Source organism: Pseudophryne corroboree, chromosome 8 (genome assembly GCF_028390025.1).
Source record: "Pseudophryne corroboree isolate aPseCor3 chromosome 8, aPseCor3.hap2, whole genome shotgun sequence".
Taxonomy (NCBI): domain Eukaryota; kingdom Metazoa; phylum Chordata; class Amphibia; order Anura; family Myobatrachidae; genus Pseudophryne; species Pseudophryne corroboree.
Genome location: NC_086451.1, coordinates 150,601,067 through 150,618,383, shown reverse-complemented (window position 1 = coordinate 150,618,383; position 17,317 = coordinate 150,601,067). Strand labels below are relative to the sequence as shown.

Below are 17,317 nucleotides of genomic sequence, written 5' to 3'. Positions count from 1 at the left end.
GTTTGCCAGTAACCATGTACCTGTTATAGGCAAAATTATAATATAAGTGAGCGAAAATAAATGAACCCTCATACATGGAGAAAATTCATACATATCCTCTCTAATCAGGAATATATATGAATGAGGTCACTCCCTCGAGTCCGATATAATCTGACAAATGCTATTGACCTAAGATCGGATTGATGTAATGAGTCCCAAGTTGCTTAAACTGTTGGAGAGTAAAATACCTATGGTACCTAGTATTCCCTGGTGGTTCCCCATCCAGGTACTGACCAGGCCCTGCAGTGCTTGGCTTCCAAGATCAGACGAGTTTGGGCATACTCAGTGCGGTCTGACCGTAGGTGAAATTGTCTCCTAGGCGCACCGTTTTCCGATTGTATTGGGACCCAGAATCAATCACGAATTAATTGAATATAAGATTATATATGGTCAGAAATGAGTATGATAATAACACAATGGTCTTATAAATTTCTGATCGTGGTAGGCTTCAAAAAATAGTGCTGACTGTGCAGTCTTGAGATTGATATTATCAAGGAAACAGTTGTGCTCCTAATCGGCCTAAGCAGCAGGAGGGCTTAATAGTGCCCACAATGATGGAATAATGAGGAGTCTATTACAATTGTGCTCCAAAAAGAGCCCAAGCAACAAATGGGTTTAGTAATCTCCACAATCATCTGGACAATAGAAAATGTGTATGCGGTATAGTAATTATCAGTAGTATTAATTAGAGCATATATGATAATTGCAGATTACAGATGTCCCGTATGAGAGGGTTGCTCCCTCTCCACCCTTACCCAGTAGTTATGCACCAAAAGGAAAGTTGAGTATAATACTCATGGGGATATGAAAAGAATTTCTATCTCACAAAATAAATTCCTCAGGTTTCCCCTAATGAATGGGGAAATGTATGGTGAACCCTATGGGAAAATAAGAGGGGAGCCGCAGGTCGGGCAAGGAGAGTCCGTTTTCGGCCAGGAGCCGATGACTGTCTTACCCAACCTCTTGTGGAGACCCTCTTGCCGGTAGACGGGACAGGAATCGAGGAGTGAGGCGCCGGCGGCCGCGGTCCATGTGACCGGAAGTTCGGGCGCCGAGACCGGAAGTGACGCGCGTTTCGCTCCGAGAGCTTGATCACATGATCGCCTGCTCTCGGAGTCCCCCGCTGCCTGTATTTATGAGCGCAGCCTGTCAGGAGGTGTGAAATACACCTGTTGGTAGTTACTGAATTAGATCATCTGAAATAGGGAATTAGATTGCGGCAGATTAAGACTGTACACAAAGGTGTCATTAAGAGTACGCTTAATGTGATATTAATCTGGTTAAGAGTTTGGAGAACAGACAGAAGAAATCAAACAGCAGGTAGTGGAGATCATTTGGGATGTTGTAATGAAGTTATGTAAACAAATATAATGATATAAAATGAAAAAAAAATGAATAAAAATAATAATAATGAATGCAAAGGAATGAACTGAGTGAAAGTAAGTATGGAAATTACATATGAAGATTAATGATGAAAATTAAATTAAAAGGAAAGGATAATGATAAAACTAAAAATAAAAATAGAAATGGAGTAAATGTAAAATATAAAATGAGAAAAATATATACAAAAATATAAATGAAAATAAGAATCATGTAGTAAAAATTGCGGAGGTGATTGGAACACTAGAAGTTATGAATAACTGAAATCTGGCTTGAAAAGCATGTTGGAACCATGTCAATTGTTTAAGGCAAAAAGCAGCTTTATATTAAATGAGGAAGAGTCATTGATGTGATATATATGAGAGAGGGAAGGAATGGGAGGGAGGTGGATGATAAGAAGGGGGAGAGAGGAGTTGGACTGTTGAGATAGGTGTGGGGTGTGGGATGAACTAATATAAATTGATATGATCTTGATGCTAATTATATATATATACATTTTTTTTGGGGTGAGCAGAGTGGTTAATAACAAGGGGGGAGGGGGGGGGAAAGCGGGGGGGGGAGGGGGGTTTGGAGGGAAGGGGGGGTTTTGTAGGTTGGGGGAGGGGGGTGTTTTATATGGGGGGGGAAGGGGAAAGGGAAAGGGAAAAAGAGGGGGGGTTTGGAACGGAAAAAGAAAAATGGGGGGGGATGGAGAAAGGAAACGGGCCTATGGGCTGGTGGGTATGAGGGCAGTGATTAGGTTGTGAGTGGAAACATGCCATTGCGTATGTCTGTGGGGATGTAAGATAGGTGAAAGATGTGAATGAATTAGCATGGCAACGTAAGAGTAATGGTGAAAAGGGAAAATAAGTGGGAGGGTATTGAGAAGAAGACTGAGTGCAAGTGAATGGTGAAAAAATAAAAAAGAAGATGGAATAGAATGTGCTGGGTAACAAGGACAAAGTGTGAGTTTATTAATAAGGGGGAGTAGAGGTCTGAAGGTGAGCAAGTGTAAAGTTGTGTTGAGCAGGATGGATCATGCTCAGTAGGAAAGGAGCCTTTACAGAAAGACACTATAATTTAAATGTTCATTCAAGCCCTTTGGAGCCAAGGTGTCTAGTTTAAAGGTCCATTCACTCTCCTTCCTGAGAAGCATTCGTGTGACGTCTCCACCTCGGATTCCTGGTTTGATTTGTTCAAGACCGTGTACTTTGAGATCTTGAATTGAGCTTGAATGATGAGTTAAGAAATGTTTTGCGATAGTTGTCAGTTGTTGCATTCTTTGTTGGTGTTTGGCAGCATTCCTAATATTGCTCATATGTTCAAGAGTTCTGATTTTTAGCATGCGAGTAGTCATTCCTACATATCGCAGACCACATGGGCAGGAAATGCAATAAACAACATTCTTGCTTTTGCAGTTGAAAAAATCATGGATTTTTATCTGATCACCATATTTGTCCACCAGTTCTTGTATGTTAACAATATGTTGGCAGATCTTGCAGTTACCACAAGAGTAGCTTCCTTTTATTAGTGGTCCACGTGGTGGTTGTTGTAAGAAGTGGCTACTGACTAAAAGGTCCTTTAGATTGGGTGATCGTCGCCAACTCAGTTCAATTTTGGTATTGAGTTTTTTGGCCAGGTCTTCATCAGAGAGTACAATGTGCCAGTGTCTTTGCAGGATAGACTTGATCTCCCTCCATTCTTTGCAGAAATCCCCCACAAATCTTATGGTTTGGGATTCTTCTTTACGTTTTTTTGTTGTTGTTGTATTAAAGATTAAATTTTCACTTGTGGTTTGAGTTATGTTGTTTTTTGCTTTTTTTATGGATCACATGCTGTATCCTCTGACCTTTAATCTGAGTGTCAGTTCTTTGCTTCTTATCTTGAAGACTTCGTCATTTGAGCAATTTCTCCTAAGGCGTAGGAATTCTCCTTTAGGAATGTTGGTTATTGTAGGGGGAAAATGTGAACTGGTTTGATATAGGAGAGTGTTGGTGGCTGTGTTTTTCCTGTATATTTCCGTGGAGATCATGTTGTCGGTGTCCCTATAGATTCGAAGGTCCAAGAAGGAGATGCTGTCTTTGTTGTAGTCACAAGTGAATGAAAGATTAAGAGTATTATTGTTGAGTTGCTGTATAAATTCCTAAAGTTCGGTTTGTGTGCCATCCCATATGATTAATATGTCATCAATGTAACGTGTCCACAATATGATGTGTTTGGTGTATGATTCACAATGGTCAGAGAATACAAACTCCCTCTCCCACCAACCCAGGAAGAGGTTGGCGTAGGTGGGGGCACAAGCTGCCCCCATCGCTGTTCCTCTTACCTGGGAGTAGAAGAGGTTGTTGAAGGTGAAATAGTTCTTATTCAGAACAAAATGAAGGAGTTGTAACAAAAATTGGTGAAAGTCATCCATACCCCGCATTTTCAAAAAATATTCCACCACCTGGATGCCAAGGTCATGTTTTATGCTTGTATATAACGCCTCCACATCAAGGCTCACGAGGAGATGTGTTTCTTCCAAATGTATGTCATTGATCTTCCTAAGGACATCGGTCGTGTCCCAGGTATATGATGGAAGTTCCAAAACATAGTCCCTGAGATGTGTGTCCAAAAATGTACAGGCTTTTTCTAGTAGGACACCGTTTCCTGAGACTATGGGCCGACCGGGGGGTCTTGGAGATCCTTGTGAACCTTTGGTAAAAGGTAAAATGTTGGTACTCGAGGATTATCTACGGTTAGGTAATCCTGCTCAGACTTGGTTATAGTGCCATCGTGGTAAGCCCTGTTGATAATATTAATATACAGTTTGGTATATCTTTCTGTAGGGTCAAAGATACTCTTCAGGTAACATGATTGGTCATCTAGTTGTTTCTTGGCTTGTTTGAGATATAATTCTGTTGGCCAGATCACGACATTACCTCCTTTATCTGATGGTTTCAGGACTACGTCAGTCCAGGTTTTTATCTCCTGGAGCGCCTTTCGTTCGTTTGGTGTCAGGTTACTCGCAGTGTGATGATACTTGTTATTCAGATATAATCTATCCAGATCCCGAGTGACCAAATTCGTAAAAACTTTGACCTCTGGACATAGGGTATCCTTGGGGAAAAAAGATGATTTTTTCTTCAGTAAAGGTCTTGTTTGTTGTGTAGAGGGGATTGGCTCATTAGAATCAGCAAGTTCTTCCAATGTCGCCAGAGCTATCATTTCTTGTGACGACAGATTTTCCAAGTCAGAGGAGGATTCAGATGTTCCTGTTCTCTCTGTAAAAAACTTTGCTAATAGTAATTTTCGTGCAAAGAGTTGTAAATTGGTTTGCCACTGGAATCTGTTGAATCTTTTAGTTGGTGAGAAAGTTAGACCTTTTTCCAAGACTGATCTTTGTTGTACAGTAAGAATATGACTGGAAAGGTTGATTATTTTGAGTTTATTGTGGGTCTGATTTAGTTCTGGTTCCTGCGATTGGGATACCGGTTTGGAGATGGGGAACCCCATTTTGCTCTTCCTCTTCTTCTTACTACGTCTCGTTTTTCTTTTGCTTGATAGCCACGTGCTCCCCTGGTTTGCTCTAAAAAACCAGTCACTGAGTTGTTATTTATTCGTGATGTTGAGATACTTCGACGGTCCGTAGTATGGCTGTCAGTTTCATCCGCGCTAGATAGATCTACTTCCGAGGAAGATGGGGTGTGGGAGTGTCCCACTGGGCGTTCTTTTCTAATCGGTCTATTCCACTGAAATATCTTGTTATTGGAAAAGTCCCTCTTGTCCCTGGTAAACTTGTTTTTCTTCCTGTCAATAATAGTCTGTTCATATGTTTGCAGGTCCTTGTTGATTTTCTCAAATCTATTTTGAAATGTAGGGTTTTGTTCCCATTGTTCCAGATTCTTGGCAATTTTGTCGATTTCTTTGGTGCACTCGTCCAGAACAAGATTATTATGCTTGATAAGAATGCCAATAAGCTCGTGGGAGCATTTAAGCAAAGTAGTTTCCCATTCCTGTCGTAGATTGGCGGTGAATAATTCAAATGAAGGGAATAATTTAGGCCTAAGGCCTCTGGGTATAATTTTTTTGTTTTTGATAGTTCTCCGAACTTGTTAAAACCCAATTCGTGCGTGTCTGTCGTTGCAAAATATATTTTAATTTCAGAATTTCATCCTCCCAGTTGGGATCTGGATCTTGAACATCGTCCCCAGTGGGAAAAATGCTTTCCAAGTCTTCTGTTCTGCGTTTAGTGCTTAATTCAGTTTTTAAATTGAAGGTGGTCATAATTCGGCAATGGGGATAGTAAGTATATTCACTGGTGATCCTCTGATCCGTGCTAGATTTAGGAGCTGAGATAGACCTCAGTTTATACAGTCTTGCAAAAAGGAAATAAATCTGCACAGGATATCACAATTTCAGTTAAGTAATTTGGAGAATTATGTATTAAACCAACATAAAGGCCTACTCAAATAATAAATTCAGCAAATAGTTGGCGGTGCTCCAGGAGGATAGTTATAAAAACTATGAAAAAAACAAGTATGGTCCTTTAGAGAGAACAAAGAACCAAAAAAAAGCAACTATAGGCCTTTTCCTGAGCACACTTGAAAAAAATTGTAATGATGAGATTATTAAAAATTAACATTTATTAATATATACTTAAGAAAAAACGAGAGCTGGCATTAATAATTAAAGAACATAAGTGTTTGCCAGTAACCATGTACCTGTTATAGGCAAAATTATAATATAAGTGAGCGAAAATAAATGAACCCTCATACATGGAGAAAATTCATACATATCCCCTCTAATCAGGAATATATATGAATGAGGTCACTCCCTCGAGTCCGATATAATCTGACAAATGCTATTGACCTAAGATCGGATTGATGTAATGAGTCCCAAGTTGCTTAAACTGTTGGAGAGTAAAATACCTATGGTACCTAGTATTCCCTGGTGGTTCCCCATCCAGGTACTGACCAGGCCCTGCAGTGCTTGGCTTCCAAGATCAGACGAGTTTGGGCATACTCAGTGCGGTCTGACCGTAGGTGAAATTGTCTCCTAGGCGCACCGTTTTCCGATTGTATTGGGACCCAGAATCAATCACGAATTAATTGAATATTAGATTATATATGGTCAGAAATGAGTATGATAATAACACAATGGTCTTATAAATTTCTGATCGTGGTAGGCTTCAAAAAATAGTGCTGACTGCAGTCTTGAGATTGATATTATCAAGGAAACAGTTGTGCTCCTAATCGGCCTAAGCAGCAGGAGGGCTTAATAGTGCCCACAATGATGGAATAATGAGGAGTCTATTACAATTGTGCTCCAAAAGAGCCCAAGCAACAAATGGGCTTAGTAATCTCCACAATCATCAGGACAATAGAAAATGTGTATGCGGTATAGTAATTATCAGTAGTATTAATTAGAGCATATATGATAATTGCAGATTACAGATGTCCCTTATGAGAGGGTTGCTCCCTCTCCACCCTTACCCAGTAGTTATGCACCAAAAGGAAAGTTGAGTATAATACTCATGGGGATATTAAAAGAATTTCTATCTCACAAAATAAATTCCTCAGGTTTCCCCTAATGAATGGGGAAATGTATGGTGAACCCTATGGGAAAATAAGAGGGGAGCCGCAGGTCGGGCAAGGAGAGTCCGTTTTCGGCCAGGAGCCGATGACTGTCTTACCCAACCTCTTGTGGAGACACTCTTGCCGGTAGACGGGACAGGAATCGAGGAGTGAGGCGCCGGCGGCCACGGTCCGTGCGACCAGAAGTTCGGGCGCCGGGACCGGAAGTGACGCGCGTTTGTGGATGGAGCCCTTAATTCGCTTAACCAGGATTCACGGGTAGTCAATCTGTTGAAATCGGAGCACTACATTTTGGCCACCGTGCTCGATCCTTGGTTTAAAACCTACGTTGTATCTCTTTCCGGCAGACACAAGTCTGCAGAGGTTCAAAGACCTGCTGGTGAGAAAATTGTCAAGTCAAGCGGAACGTGACCCGTCAACAGCTCCTCCTTCACATTCTCCCGCAACTGGGGGTGCGAGGAAAAGGCTAAGAATTCCGAGCCCACCCGCTGGCGGTGATGCAGGGCAGTCTGGAGCGAGTGCTGACATCTGGTCCGGACTGAAGGACCTGCCAACGATTACTGACATGTCGTCTACTGTCACTGCATATGATTCTGTCACCATTGAAAGAATGGTGGAGGATTATATGAGTGACCGCATCCAAGTAGGCACGTCAGACAGTCCGTACGTATACTGGCAGGAAATAGAGGCAATTTGGAGGCCCTTGCACAAACTGGCTTTATTTTACCTAAGTTGCCCCCCCTCCAGTGTGTACTCTGAAAGAGTGTTTAGTGCAGCCGCTCACCTTGTCAGCAATCGGCGTACGAGGTTACTTCCAGAAAATGTGGAGAAGATGATGTTCATCAAAATTAATTATAATCAATTCCTCTGTGGAGACATTCACCAGCAATTGCCTCCAGAAAGTACACAGGGACCTGAGATGGTGGATTCCAGTGGGGACGAATTAATAATCTGTGAGGAGGGGGATGTACACAGTGAAAGGGGTGAGGAATCAGAGGATGAGGAGGAGGTGGACATCTTGCCTCTGTAGAGCCAGTTTGTGCAAGGAGAGATTGATTGCTTCTTTTTTGGTGGGGGCCCAAACCATCATTTCAGTCACAGTCGTGTGGCAGACCCTGTGGCTGAAATGATGGGTTTGTTAAAGTGTGCATGTCCTGTTTATACAACATAAGGGTGGGTGGGAGGGCCCAAGGACAATTCCATCTTGCACCTCTTTTTTCTTTCATTTTTCTTTGCATCATGTACTGTTTGGGGACTATTTTTTTGAAGTGCCATCCTGTCTGACACTGCAGTGCCACTCCTAGATGGGCCAGGTGTTTGTGTCGGCCACTTGGGTCGCTTAGCTTAGTCATCCAGCGACCTCGGTGCAAATTTTAGGACTAAAATAATATTGTGAGGTGTTCAGACTAGACTGGAAATGAGTGGAAATTATGGTTATTGAGGTTAATAATACTGTGGGATCAAAATGACCTCCAAATTCTATGATTTAAGCTGTTTTTGAGGGTTTTTTGTAAAAAACACCCGAATCCAAAACACACCCGAATCCGACAAAAACATTTCAGGGAGGTTTTGCCAAAACGCGTCCGAATCCAAAACACGGCCGCGGAACCGAATCCAAAACCAAAACACAAAACCCGAAAAATGTCCGGTGCACATCACTAATATATATATATATATATATATATATATAGAAGAAAATAGGCGGCACTCACACGGGTCTTGACATTAATAACGAAACCAGAGACTGTATACTGTTAACGCTTCAGTTATAATGATAACTTTCGTCAGAACAAAGCATACAAAATACAAAACATACCTTTATAGCTTCACCACAAAACGTGCACGATGATTCCGGCCACAGGGTCCATCGGGGATAGATGACGTCACGGCTTCAAAATTGACGCTGTGATCGCTCCCCCCCGCTGGGCTCCTGGCTGCCTAGGAAATCGCTAAACAAAAAGAAAGCACAGTGACATAAAAAGAGATTCTAATCTCAGCATGTATACATGGGGGTTTATTTACTAAAATTACGAGTTTGTCCGATTTTAGTTTATTTTTCTAACTGGCAACACAGGAATTTACTAAGCACAAATCTCGGCAGTGTTGGGGCTATTCGTAATGGTTTTTACTGCTAAGTTCAGAAATACGAATGAATAGACCATCGGTCAAATGCGGCTGTTTGTTCATACAACACGGGAATTTACTATTCATTCATATTTGGGTGTTAGTTTCTGAATGCTCAATTGCGGTCGTATTTTTTTGCGATTCATTAAAAAAGCAGCAAAAAAATAGACCTGCTTTTTTCAGGCGTGTTTACATGTGTTGCAACTTAAAAATCAATCACACCAGAATTAGGATGCCTATAAAAGGATCTTAGGCCCATTTCAAACAACCTACACTCAGATATGGCTGCTGGAGTTTGGTGCAGTGATATTTTGTGTGCTGTGGGATTCCTCAGACTTAGGCATCAGCCTGTAAGTAACCAGGGCCAAGAAACTGAACATGGTCAGCAGGTTGTACAGGCTCCGCGGAGGCTGCGCAGGCCTCGTTTTTTAGGGGGCGTTTAAACTTGAACGCATTGTCTGATGACAGTGTCATACAGATGTTCCGTCTAAATCGTAACAACATTTTCCGTCTGTATGACATTGTCAAACTGGACCTAGACCCTGAGAGAGCACGCTCTCGTTCTGTCTCAGGCCTGCACAAACTCCTGGCTGTGTTGCACTTTATGGCTACTGGGAGCTTTCAGGCTGTGTCTGGGGATGTCATTGGAATCTCACAGCCCACCTTTTCAAGAATACTAACACAGGTGACGTATACCTAACAACCTCATCTGTTTCTTTGTTGTTATTATTACTGTCAGTGGCCAGTGATGATGTTATGTCATTAAATCACATTCACATTTTTTTCTCAAATATACACACAGGTGTTGGATGTTTTGCAACCCCACATCGATGCTTCAATCTGCTTCCCTACCCAAGAGTCTCAGTGGCATGCCATCAGGGTAGCTTTCTATGAGCTTGCTGGCATGCCCAATGTGCTGGGAGCCATAGATTGCACACACATTCAGCTGAGACCACCTAGGGGCAGGCAGCACATATATACAAATCGTCATCTAGACCACTCCACAAATGTGCAGGTGGTTTGTGATGCAAATCTCAAAATAATGAGTGTTGTTGCTGGTTACCCTGGGGGCTGCCATGACTCCTTCATCCTCAGTCAGTCATCCCTCTGTGATAAGTTTGAGGACGGACAAATGCCAGATGGATGGCTGCTGGTTATGTAATTTAATGTGTAGGACTTTGCATACTATGCAAAAATATACTGTGTTACTTATGTGTTGCTGTATCTTAACATGAAGCACGTTACTATGGCTGTCTTTCAGGTGATGGAGGATATGGCTGTTTCTCTTGGCTTCTAACTCCATTGTCCCGACCTGATTCCCCTGCTGAACACAATTACAATAATGCACATAAGTCCACGTGGAATGTGATAGAAAGATGTTTTGGGGTGCTAAAATCTAGGTTTCGGTGTCTGGATAAGTCTGGTGGCCTTTGGTTGTATAGTCCCTTGAAGGTGACTCAAATTGTGTTCTGGTGCTGCTTTCTTCATAACATGTGTTTGCAACAAGATCTGCCACATGTTGAGGAGGATGAAGAAAGCAGCCAGCAAGCTGAGGAATTAGAGACATCTGGCGACACTTGGAGTACAGATGTAGGGAGGCAGGTAAGGCAACATCTCATAAATACACATTTTTAAGGTAAGTATATTTTGCTTCTTTCATTTCTTGTGTTTGCATAAATAGATTGAGTAATTTTTCAATTTCTAAAAGTTTACTCAGAATGTGTCTGTGTGCTTTAGACATACAAACATACCCCTGCTATATGCAAATCAAAGGCAGCATGTGTATTGTGTTTATTTAAATTGACAACACATCAGATTATGATTCACATGTCTGAAGTCGGGATAAGTATTAATACAATTAAAATGTTAGTTTTTATAATTCAAAAATATTCCTGATAAGAATTGATTATGTTATTAACTTTATGAATGTGTGTTACGTACTAATGTTACACTTCCCCACATTTAATAACTTATCCTTGAGGAATACATGTGTCCCTATGTTTGGTGTTCGATTGGATTTAAGGGACACAAACTTAGTTTCATCCAAAATATTTTTTTTATTTATGTTTGCTGAAGTAAACTTGCAGATTGTGAAGTCAATACACAGTTTTTCACATATATCCATTATTACCCACATTTTTAATTTCGTTTGAAAATTTAACATTTCCTTGGTTCTGCCTCGTGTTTTAGAATCAGATTACTCCTTTTTACCACACACAAACATGGCAGAACAATAATGTCAATCATTATGCAAACAAATTATCTCAATTTGTTTAAAACATATTAGGACACTCTTTTTAAACACAATAGTGTTATTATTGTAATGTCGTCTATAGAAGAAATGTAAAAGAGTATAAATTCACATTGTAAATTGTATTGGTCATGGCTTAATCTGCATGGCTGCCAATTAGTCTGAGAGTGATTGGAATCAAGAGCTATTCATTAATCAAATATAGTGGTGTTACTTCTGCATGCGAAAGACATTCTGCATAGCTGCCAATTAGTCTGGCTGCAGGATCTGAGAGTGATTGGAATCAAGAGCTATTCATTAGTTAATCAAATATAGTGGTGTTACTTCTGCATGCTAAAGACATTCTGCATGGCTGCCAATTAGTCTGGCTGCAGGATATGAGAGTGATTGGAATCAAGAAATAAACATTAGTTAATCAAATATAGTGGTCTTCTTTCTGCATGCAAAGATCAATGGTGGTCATTCCGAGTTGTTCGCTCGTTAAATTTTTTCACATCGCAGCGATTTTCCGCTTAGTGCGCATGCGCAATGTTCGCACTGTGACTGCGCCAAGTAAATTTGCTATGCAGTTAGGTATTTTACTCACGGCTTTTTCTTCGTTCAGGCGATCGTAATGTGATTGACAGGAAGTGGGTATTTCTGGGCGGAAACAGGCCGTTTTATGGGCGTGTGGGAAAAAATGCTACCGTTTCTGGGAAAAACGCGGGAGTGGCTGGAGAAACGGAGGAGTGTCTGGGCAAACGCTGGGTGTGTTTGTGACGTCAAACCAGGAACGACAAGCACTGAACTGATCGCAGATGCCGAGTATGTCTGGAGCTACTCTGAAACTGCTAAGAGGTGTGTAATCGCAATTTTGAGAATCTTTCGTTCGCATTTTTAAGAAGCTAAGATCCACTCCCAGTAGGCGGCGGCTTATCGTGTGCAAAGCTGCTAAAAGCAGCTTGCGAGCGAACAACTCGGAATGAGGGCCAATGTGCAGCTCAAAGAACATTCCCCTCCTCCTAAAAAAAACAAAGATGTTCAATAATAAGTTATTTTGTTGTTTTGAACATTTCTAATTAATGATGTTGAAGAAATTTACAAGGTGCTAAGTGGTATATATATTCTGACAATCATTCAATTACTAACTTTGTTTGTTTTCTTATCATAACAGAATTCGTTATCTATTTGATTTATGTTTTTTTGGGTGGCTGCTTGGACTGGCCTTTGCCTTTACCACTGTCGTGTTGGCGTACTCTGGTGGAGCGCCTTGGTGGTGAGGACACAGGCGATATAATTGGAGTAGTCATACCAGAACTGCTGCTTGGTTGCTGTTGGTGCTGGGATCAGAGTGTTTCATTAAGGTTAGTGAGGGTGGCATTCAGTTCACGTGTTGCAGCATTTTGATTTTCTAAAATTCTGGTGATCGATTCATTTATGATTTGATTGTTTTCTAAAATGTTGATGTAGTTTTGATGTTGTCTGTGCTGTTCTTCCATTATGCATTGTAAGTTGCCCATGACATGTGTAATGTCTGCACGCATGATTTCCTTGGTATTGGCAATTCTGGTGGTTGGTTCATTTTGTCGGCTGATATATATGCTGATTCTTCTGAGGTGAGATGGTAGACTTGAAAAAATTTGGGTCTGCCTACGCAGGCAATCCTGATTAGTGGCCTGCTGTGTAGCCCAACTGTCCCAAAACACTTGATCAGGACCTTGTGCTAATGGTGTTGTTGGGCTGTGTTGTGGTGGTGGTGTGTTTTGGTGTGGTGGTGTACTCACAGGTGCTGGGGGGCTGTTTCCTTCAATTAGTGGCTGCATTTGTAAAATGATTGTCTCCTCCATGTCACTGTGTTGCTGGTGTTGCGTAGGGATGCTGGTACCAGTACTAGAATCTGGGGCAAAAAAAATGATGAGGTTAGTTATCCATATGTTTCTAAAATTAATCAAAAACAATAATCATGGAACACATGTATTTGAATGGTGATTTAAAATTTCCTGCATAGCAACATCATCACTCATAACTTAAATACATACATATGCCTGTTTGTGGCAAATGTGTCTGGTTACTTCATTGTGAAAGCAAGCACATGAGTTGTATGGTAGATCAGACCTAATCCACCATAAAAACACATTTTTGAAGCATAATGTGTTGCCTTTTAGTGTCTTAACCAAAAACATAGTAATGTTTTTGCATGTTGTTGGCAATGTTAGTTAAAACACACATGTTAAACTGAGGATTACAACCTTATTATTTGAGAAGCTTACACATGTGTTTATGTTGCAGCATCTTACAGACAATCTGCTACTGTATGCCTGAAGTGGACATACATATCTTTAATGGATGTAGACAAGGCAATTTGGCTTGGGTTCCATTTGATGTTTTTGTGACGTCGGTAAGTAGTACTGATTTTGCTGGTTGTCGAGTTTGAGTATAATTAAATGTATTATTACGAGATGACTAATATTGTTTTTTTATCCAGATTCTTACACACAATCAAGATGAGGGGAGTGTGGTTGTCGTCTTGGAGGTGTGTCCAAAATTTGGAATGGTGGTACCGAAGAAACTGCAGACAATTTTCGTGGCGGAGTAGCCTGCTGTGTTTGGGAGTGGCCATCAGACCTGCCTTTCTTTGTTGGCACATGTGTCCTTTTCTGGTGTGGTTCAGGAGGACGCCTTCTATTGAGGGACCTATGATTTAAAGGAAAACATTGGTATGGCCATACCAAGGGACTTCTATTGAGGGACCTATGATTTAAAGGAAAACATTGGTATGGCCATACCTTTACAAACATAACCTGTACTACAATGGACACTTTACCTGCTTCTGCAGCGTCATCATCATCAGATGTCATGGGACTGACTGCAGGACGAGCAGTAGAGCTTTTTTTCAACACTGAAAATCAAGAAAAAAAACAAACACAAATTACTAATGCTATTGTTGATAAATCCAACCATTATGTTGATAAACATTACATCTTTAAATATTGTCTTGGTTTTATTTAAAAAAAAAAATGCTACCAAACACAAAAGCCATATGCAATATGGAACGTGCAACACAGGAAATAATTTACAGGACACAAACATAGGACACAATTACAAATACATACACTAACAAGCCAAAACACACACATCTGGCTATTCTTATGTAATGTAATTAATGAAACATGTAATATAGAAAATGCTCTGTGATGTGTCACTACAAACACACACTAGCACAATAACAGCAAAAAAATAAGTAAAGCATTGATTACAAATCACAACCATCATAATAGTAATGTAACTAAGGGGGTCATTCCGAGTTGATCGCTAGCTGCCGTTTTTCGCATCGCAGTGATCAGGCTAAAATTCGGCTATTCTGCGCATGAATATAGGCCGCAGTGCGCAAGCGCAAAGTACTATTACACAAAACTATGCAGTTTTACACAAGGCCGAGCGACTCTTTTCAGTCGCTCGGCTGATCGGTGAGTGATTGACAGGAAAGGGGCGTTTCTGGGAGGCAACTGACCGTTTTCCGGGAGTGTGCTAAAAAACGCAGGTGTGTCAGCAGATAACGCAGGCGTGCCTGGAGAAACGGGGGAGTGGCTGGCCGAACGCAGGGCGTGTTTGTGACATCAAAACAGGAACTAAACTGTCTGCAGTGATCGCAAGGTAGGAGTAGGTCTGGAGCTACTCTGAAACTGCATGAAAATATTTAATAGCAGAACTGCTAACCTTTCGGTCGCACTTCTGCTAAGCTAAGATACACTCCCAGAGGGCGGCGGCTTAGCGTTTGCACTGCTGCTAAAAGCAGCTAGCGAGCGATCAACACGGAATGAGGGCCCAAGTCAGCAGTATTGTGTCAGGGGACAAATACAACCTCAAACTGAACCAACAAATAGTGGGTTTGTCTTAAACATAATTACATTCTGTACTAAGTAAATTACACAGGTAACTGGTTGCAAAGTGACTTTGCACTACTCCAGCCTCTAACATGTCAAACACTGTTTTGTGAACATTGCACATGGCTAACTTTAACAATTTATAATAAACTAAACTTAAACCCCCAAAAAATGTGCGAAAGGACAAAATTACTGCTGTGCAATTACATGACACACCAAGTCAAAAATACACATGGAAAATGTAATGTGTAAATACCACATGACATACAATAAAGTACTATGTTACATTGGCTTTTGTAGAAAACATTATCCAAAACTATGTATTTTATGACGCACACTTGAAGATGGGAGTAATGTGCAACGTCACATGACACACATTTACAAAAAACAGTAATACCTAACTAATGTAAGAGAATGTTAAGAATAAAACACATGCTCACCATCCTTCCTGGGCCGATCGGAATCCCGGACACTACTTCAGGAGGTATTAAACTCCGCATGGGCTCCTCATAGTCCAGATATCTGGCAATAAAGGGCTGTCCACCCTCGGTTTTGCGAGCCGACTTCGCCTCCTCAGCCATTTTGGACTTCACACGCCGCTTTATGTCATAGTACCGTTTGTGGCACATGTCCTCCATCCGCTTGACCACCCCCTCACTATTTACAGCAGAAACAACTTTCTCCCACAACACCGTCTTCTTCCGTGTTGGCACCTTGGCGGACTCAGGCCCAAATAGCTGCCGCTGATACTTTATCAGCTCCCGAACCAATGCCACATTTTCAGCATAACTAAACTAGAGATGAGCGGGTTCGGTTTCTCTGAATCCGAACCCGCCAGAACTTCATGTTTTTTTTCACGGGTCCGAGCGACTCGGATCTTCCCGCCTTGCTCGGTTAACCCGAGCGCGCCCGAACGTCATCATGACGCTGTCGGATTCTCGCGAGGCTCGGATTCTATAGCGAGACTCGGATTCTATATAAGGAGCCGCGCGTCGCCGCCATTTTCACACGTGCATTGAGATTGATAGGGAGAGGACGTGGCTGGCGTCCTCTCCGTTTAGAATAGATAAGAGAGACACTTGATTTACTAATTTTGGGGAGCATTAGGAGTACTCAGTACAGTGCAGAGTTTTGCTGATAGTGACCAGTGACCACCAGTTTTATTTATAATCCGTTCTCTGCCTGAAAAAAGCGATACACAGCACACAGTGACTCAGTCACATACCATATCTGTGTGCACTGCTCAGGCTCAGGCCAGTGTGCTGCATCATCTATTATCTATATATAATATTATATATATCTGTCTGACTGCTCAGCTCACACAGCTTATAATTGTGGGGGAGACTGGGGAGCACTACTGCAGTGCCAGTTATAGGTTATAGCAGGAGCCAGGAGTACATAATATATTATATAGTGAGTGACCACCAGACACACAGTGCAGTTTATTTAATATATCCGTTCTCTGCCTGAAAAAAGCGATACACACAGTGACTCAGTCAGTCACATACCATATCTGTGTGCACTGCTCAGGCTCAGGCCAGTGTGCTGCATCATCTATATATATTATATATCTGTCTGACTGCTCAGCTCACACAGCTTATAATTGTGGGGGAGACTGGGGAGCACTACTGCAGTGCCAGTTATAGGTTATAGCAGGAGCCAGGAGTACATAATATTATATTAAAATTAAACAGTGCACACTTTTGCTGCAGGAGTGCCACTGCCAGTGTGACTAGTGACCAGTGACCTGACCACCAGTATATATAATATTAGTAGTATACTATCTCTTTATCAACCAGTCTATATTAGCAGCAGACACAGTACAGTGCGGTAGTTCACGGCTGTGGCTACCTCTGTGTCGGCACTCGGCAGCCCGTCCATAATTGTATATACCACCTAACCGTGGTTTTTTTTTCTTTCTTTATACATACATACTAGTTACGAGTATACTATCTCTTTATCAACCAGTCTATATATTAGCAGCAGACACAGTACAGTGCGGTAGTTCACGGCTGTGGCTACCTCTGTGTCGGCACTCGGCAGCCCGTCCATAATTGTATATACCACCTAACCGTGGTTTTTTTTTCTTTCTTTATACATACATA

At 41.4% G+C, this 17,317-nt stretch overlaps 2 pseudogenes; both read right to left on the bottom strand.

Moving 5' to 3' along the window:
• Positions 1-224: 224 nt before the first annotated feature.
• On the bottom strand, positions 225-343 carry LOC134952580 (5S ribosomal RNA; annotated as a pseudogene).
• A 5,962-nt stretch (positions 344-6,305) lies between these two features.
• Positions 6,306-6,424, bottom strand: LOC134952568 (5S ribosomal RNA; annotated as a pseudogene).
• Between the last annotated feature and the right edge of the window lie 10,893 nt (positions 6,425-17,317).